Below are 6803 nucleotides of genomic sequence, written 5' to 3'. Positions count from 1 at the left end.
ATCATTCTCAGTACTCTCAAACGAAACAAGATACTGAACAAGACAGCTTACAAACGAAAGGCAAAAGTGTAGCTAAAGGCAAAACAAAGTCTTACAATAAAGTTAAATACTACAACTGTAATAAGTACAGGCATATGTTAAAAGACTACTGAAATTCTCTAACAAGCAAAACAATGGAAGCTTGAAAGAAAAAGTATAGGTAAACAGCTACTGCTTCTACTACTACTACTACACTGTCTCAACCTGCACTTAATACAGCAGTATTCATTAGAGACAATAATGAAACAGTATTCATTGAAGACATTAATAAAACACTAATGCTAGAGTCTACAATTGTAGAAGCCTTAGTATCAAGTTCCAGTGGCTTACCTGTTCAATCTGCTCTATCTACTGAATCTGATGTATTTTCAGCATTCAAAGTACAAGAGGATGGTGTCATACAAGTAGACAACTTCATGAACTCATTTGACAATATGAAAGAAGTTATTAAGGAGTTCAATTATGATCCAAACATATGTATTAATGTAATATGTTGTAATAATACTGAACTAATACATTGTATTAATATATTGGACTCTAGTACAAATGTACACACTACTCCATACTTGTTCTGTCTTACAAATGTTCAGAACTCAACCCTAATAAACATTACAATTGTAAATAAATTGTCATTCACACTTAGCAAAAGTGGAGTGATGACATTTAACATAAAACTATAAGACAAAGCTGATGAGCATACTAAGGTGAATATGATTTCACTACAAAACATATACTATCATCCTAATCTGAACTTCATGCTTGTTAGTGAAGCACTATTATACAAAGTAGGATATGTTTTAACAAAAACAAACAATGAATGTATTATTTATTCTCCTACTCATACAAAGATTGGTGAAATACATGTACAAAATAACTTGTATATGATAGTTTCTCATCATAATAAACAATCTATTAACACAATCACTATTGTTGATTTACATTGACAAATGGGTCATGTTAATTTCAATTACTTGTACAAACTCATATGAGAGTATCCTGAGATTATAAGTTAAAGGATAACAGATGATAAAAATGCACAGTGTACAGATTGTATCAAAGCAAACATACAACACAATAAAATACTAAAAATACAAACAACACCTCTTGTATGATTCTATAGAGATCATCTCCATATTGATATTTGGGGACCTGCCCCAGTACAAGCTTACAGCAAGTACAAATATCTTTTTACTATTGTAGATAACACTACACAATGGGTAACTATACTACCTATGTAGCATAAAAGCAATGCTTTCACTGAATATGTAAAGCATACAACAAGACTCTTTATACAGTACAGTATAAGAGTTAAAACTCTCCAAAGTGATAACAATACAGTGTTCCTAAGTAAAGACTTCACTACATACATTGAAAGTCAAGGAACAATATGTAGACTAACAGTATATAATACACTACAGCAGAACAGAGTTACAGAACGTATGTATAAGACTATCTTTAACAGTGTACATATGTGTCTGTTATCTGCAAAGTTACTTATGAAATTCTGAGTATATACAGTACAATATCAAACGTTTATTCATAACAGAATGCTGAGAGTTGTTATTAATTTTGTAACATCATATTACAAACAGTATAATGAACATTATCAAATAGATAATATACAAGAATTTGGCACATATTGTATCATACAGAACGAACGAATGTATAAACTATAACCTAGAGGCTAACACACACAATAGCTAGGTTATGATAACAACAGTAAAGGTCACTTAGTGTGCTATGATAATAAAATTACTGCTGAACACAACATACAATTCATAGACAAACTAATGTCTAGAATTGAAGGGGAGAATAATCATAACAATGATACATCAAACTTTGATGAAACTCTTCCTAATAACAATAATAAAGATAAAGAACCTGTTATACAACACTCTACACAAGAGTAAAGACTGGTTAAACAAACTATAGGTTTAAATTACAAAGACAATATAAACCTAGCTATGTATCTAACAGAATTTAACAAATTCCTCAACAAAGTCTATAACAATCCATTAATGTATTATGATACTATAACATGTATAGACAAAGAACAATAGATCAAAGCTATGAAGGATGAAATACAGTCACTTCAACAATGAAATGCTTGGATATATACTATCCCCCCTACAAATACAAATGTAATTGGAACGAAATTTGTCTATAAAATCAAAAGACTGGCTAACAGCTGAATAGACAAATACAAAGCACAATTTGTAGTGTAAGGATACACTCAAAAGAATGGAATAGACTTCTATTCTGACAACTTATTTGCCCTAGTAACAAAACTATCAACAGTACAATTATTGTTATCTTGGGCAGCATCTAAGAACTACAAAATACATTAGATAGATGTAAAATCTGCATATCTTTACAGAGAATTAAATGAGGACAAACTCATTTATGTGAAACTACTGCCAGGCAGGCTACTTACAGATATTAAACTTGGACAGGTGTTACACTTAAATAAAGTGTTATACAGATTGAAACAAGTAGAACAAGCTAATTACAATCATACTGTATTTTACAAGAAACAAAATAATAAAACAATTCTTGTAACATTTATGCATGTCAACAATATTATGATTATTAGCAAAACTATTACTATAATAACAGCATTTAAACATGCATTAAGACAACACATTGTATTTACTGACAGTAACAAAATACATTAGTTACTTAGTATTAAAATAAGCTGAGATAGACCTCAACAAATGATTAGCTTACAGTAAAAGCATTATATTGAAAGTATAATCAAGCATTACTATTTCAAAAACAAAAAGGCACTACAAACACCTATTACTCCTGGAATAGATCTATCCAACAATACAAACAATACATACAATATGAATGAAAGTAATAATGAAACAATGCTATACATGAATATAGTAGGATTGTTAAGATATGTTGCAGACTGTACACAGCCAGACATATCCTATATTACTGGGCAATTAGCATGCTACTTACAAAAGCCTCAAACGTATCACTACAAAGTAGTGAAACATTGCTTTACATATTTAAAATATACAACAAATTGTTGGCTTCAACTTGGAAGCACAAACACCTTAAAACTATAAGGCTATTGTGATGTAGACAGACAAATGACAGAAGGACATAAAGTAATAAACAGCTATGTCTTTCAATTAGCTAAATCAACCATATCTTAGTCAAGTAAACAGTAAAACCTGGTACTACTATCTGTTTACAAAGCAGAGTTGCAAGTACTAGCATATACTACTTAAGAAGCCATTTGGCTCAAACAATTTGCTGAAGAAGTACTACAGACTGAATTAGCACCTATTACAATTTATTGCAATAATCAAGGTGTAATAAAGACTGTAAAGTCTGACAAAATAACATACAATGCTTGTACTAAACATCTTGATTTACAAAAAGACTTTGTACAATATTACATTCAAAACAAATACATTAATGTATACTATGTTCAATCACAGAACCAATTAGCAGACATCCTTACAAAGGCTCTCTACATTCTACAGATCAAGCATCTAAATGAACTATTAGGCATACAGTCTTAGTTCTTAATTAATACTTGAAGGGGAGTATTAGATTGTGCTCTGGATTAGGAAATCCCTAATTGCCTTATGTAGAATTACTACACTTAGAATGTCTCAGATTATCAGACTTCACTATATAGTATATAAGGTAGATACTTGCTTAATGTCTCAATAAGAGAGAGTACTTGGGGCACTCCTACTATACTTGTTAAAAGTAGAGAACTGTAACATCACCCTCTCTCTAAAACCAATTGTCCTAATTGGTGAACATAGGGCTTGGTTAGTAGCTTGAGTATAGGTTAGAACAGTAGGGCTTGGAAATCTGTAAGGCTGAGTTTGTACAGAGTACTAGGATGAAGCTGATAGAAATCTTAGATTGCCTTAAGAGTATAGGTAAAGTTCTTAGCAGGTTCCTAAGTATGTTCCTCAACTAAGTATCCCTTCTAGTAGATAAGGAACTTGAGCTTTCTATACACTAGCTTAGCATCTACTACATACTCTACTTTGTATTCTAGTTTAGAACTAATGAGTTCTGGTAGAGGTGGTAGGGGTCTTTGTTGTGAAGGAAAACCTGGATTGTAGTACTGAGACAGTAGAACCTTGTTGAACACTGAGTGTATGTGCTTCTATGTTGCTAGAAGTTAGAGTTTGTAGACAAAGGTGCTAACCTTCTTTTTAATAACAAAGGGTCTGAAGCACTTGTTGTCCAACTTCTTCATTAGGTAATCTGTAGTCAGATTAGTAGCTTCTAGTATAACTTTGTTACTAGACTAGTAATCCTTGGCTACAGACCTCTTCTAATTATAGTTCTACTTTATAACCTGTACTACCTTTTCCAAAAGAGCTTATGTGTCCTCTCTAGTCCTGTGTATCTGTTCTACAAAGTCTGTTACAGATTCAGAACTACTGTTCCAGTTTAGAACTGTCCCCTAGTATGAATGTCTCTCATAATTGAGGAAGAATGGGGACTGTCCTGTTATAGAGTGTTGTTAGTTATTGTGTATGAATTCTGTCAGAGCTAACTATTCAGACCAATCTGATTACTAATGATTGATGAACATCTAGAGGTAGAGCTTGATCTCCTGATTGACTTACTCAGTTTGACTGTCAGTCTACAGGTGATAGGTAGTAGAAGGGTTCCCTTGAATTCTGAGAAGTACATACAAGTCCTGTATGAATTTCAACTTGAATTATAGTCTACAATTGTGAATAAGCTTCTAAGAGAGTCTGTACAACTAGAAAACATGATCCTAATAGATGTGTACTATACCTTCAGAAGTGAGTTCTGTTTAGGTTGGAACTGTATAGACTTGCTTAGAGAATTGGTTGACAATCATACAGATAGTGTTATAACTCTAAGACTTGGGTAGCTTACTAATTAGGTCTACCAAGACTTCTTCCTAAGAGTGATTTAGAATCTGATACAAATGTAAGAGAGTCTAAACCCTTGTCTGGTGGGCCTTAGTCTGTTAGTACATATTATAACTAGTTATGTACTTTAGGATTTCCCTCTGTATTCCTAACTACTAGTAGTTCTAAGTAATGAGTTTCTGTGTTTTGTGTTAGTTCAGATGTTCTGTAGTCAGATTGTTGTAATAAGCTTAGACAATGTCCTCCTACAGCTTCTAATCCTTTAGAACATACAGTTGGCCTTCCTAGTAAACCTGTCTATCCTTATCCTCCTCCTAATCCCTAGCCTACTTCTCTAACTACTTTACTACAACTTGGTCCTGTGTGTGTCTCAGAGCTTACTATATACAGGTGACAAAGTTGACATCCTTAGATTTGAGTCAGATCTCTTGGATTGTCTCAGACACAAAACAGGAATTGTCTAGGAGAACAAGATTTTTATTATTATTCTCCTCCCTTTTATAACCTACTTGTCTTGAGAGTAAGTCAGCTTTTGTTATTTGTGTTCTAGGTTTGTGAGTCAGTATAAAGTCATAGTTCTACAGTTCTAACATCTAGTAGGCTTAGTAGTGGTTGAGCTTCTGAGACACTCAGAAGTACTAGAGATTAAGGTAATCACTCTAAATCTTGAACTTCTGTACAGTACTAAGGAGATATTAACACTACTCCTCTAGGGAACAGACAATTACAAAGAGTTCCTTATTATAGATAGGGTAGTTCTGTTCTGTTACAGAGAGGGATTCTGATTGGAACACTATCAGACACTACTTTCTATTAATGAACTAGGACAGTACTACTCTATTTGCAAAGTCAGAAGAGTTAGCTTTAACTCAGAACTTGTTTACAACTGTTAGAACTACTAATATAGGCTTACTAGTAATGGCTTACTTGAGGGACTTGAACACAGACTACTACTGATCATCCTATTACTAAGGAACATCTTTACTAGTAAGATCATGAAAGGGCTAGACAATAGTACTAAAGCCTTAAATGAAGCATTAGTAGTAGTTTGTAAACTTAAGGAATACTTAGACCTGTTTCAGGTTCTGAGGTTACAGCCAGTTCCAAACTGTAGTTACCTTTGCTAGATCTATACAGACCTCTCCTCTACCAATCACAAAGCCTAGATAATCTACTGACTCCTGTGTAAAAGAGTACTTTACTTCTTAGAGGAACAGTTTATTATCTTAGAGCTGTTGTAGAACCACTCAAATCAGTTAGTAATAGTACTCAACTGTCTAAGTAAAGATCAGAATGTTGTCCAGATACACACTAACATACTCTGAGTCAATCAGATCTGTAAGAATGTGATTCATGAATGACTAGAACATTGTGGGCAAGTTAGTTAGTCTGAAGAACATTATAGTTAGTTTATACAATCTACAATTAGTTCAGAATACAGCCTTCTACTCATCTCTGTCTTGGATCTGAATATTGTTGTATCCTTATTAAATGTCTAACTTAGTAAAAACCCTAAATGTATACATCTTATCAATGAGCTCCTAAATCAGGGAGAGTAGGTACTTGTTTTTAATAGTACCCTTATTAAGACAATAATAATCCTGGACTGAGTAGAGCTTCCTATCTTTCTTTTTGATAAAGAAGAAAGGGGAGGCTATAGAGGACTTTGAGGGTCAGATCCAGCTGTTCTAAAGATTTTCCTGAAGGAACTTGTTAAGCACCTCCTACTTGTCTCTGTTAAGTAGGTAGACCTTGTAATCCTTAGGTTGGAAACCCTTAGTCAATTCAATTACATAGTCCTAAAGACAGTGTTTAGGAAGCTAGTTGAATTCCTCTTTACTAAAGACTTTAGGAAACTCTTAGACAAAATCCAGC

The sequence above is a fragment of the Fomitiporia mediterranea genome, assembly GCF_000271605.1.
Source record: "Fomitiporia mediterranea MF3/22 unplaced genomic scaffold FOMMEscaffold_1, whole genome shotgun sequence".
Lineage (NCBI taxonomy): Eukaryota > Fungi > Basidiomycota > Agaricomycetes > Hymenochaetales > Hymenochaetaceae > Fomitiporia > Fomitiporia mediterranea.
The sequence above is the reverse complement of the archived record's forward strand: the minus strand, read 5'-3'. Positions refer to the sequence as shown.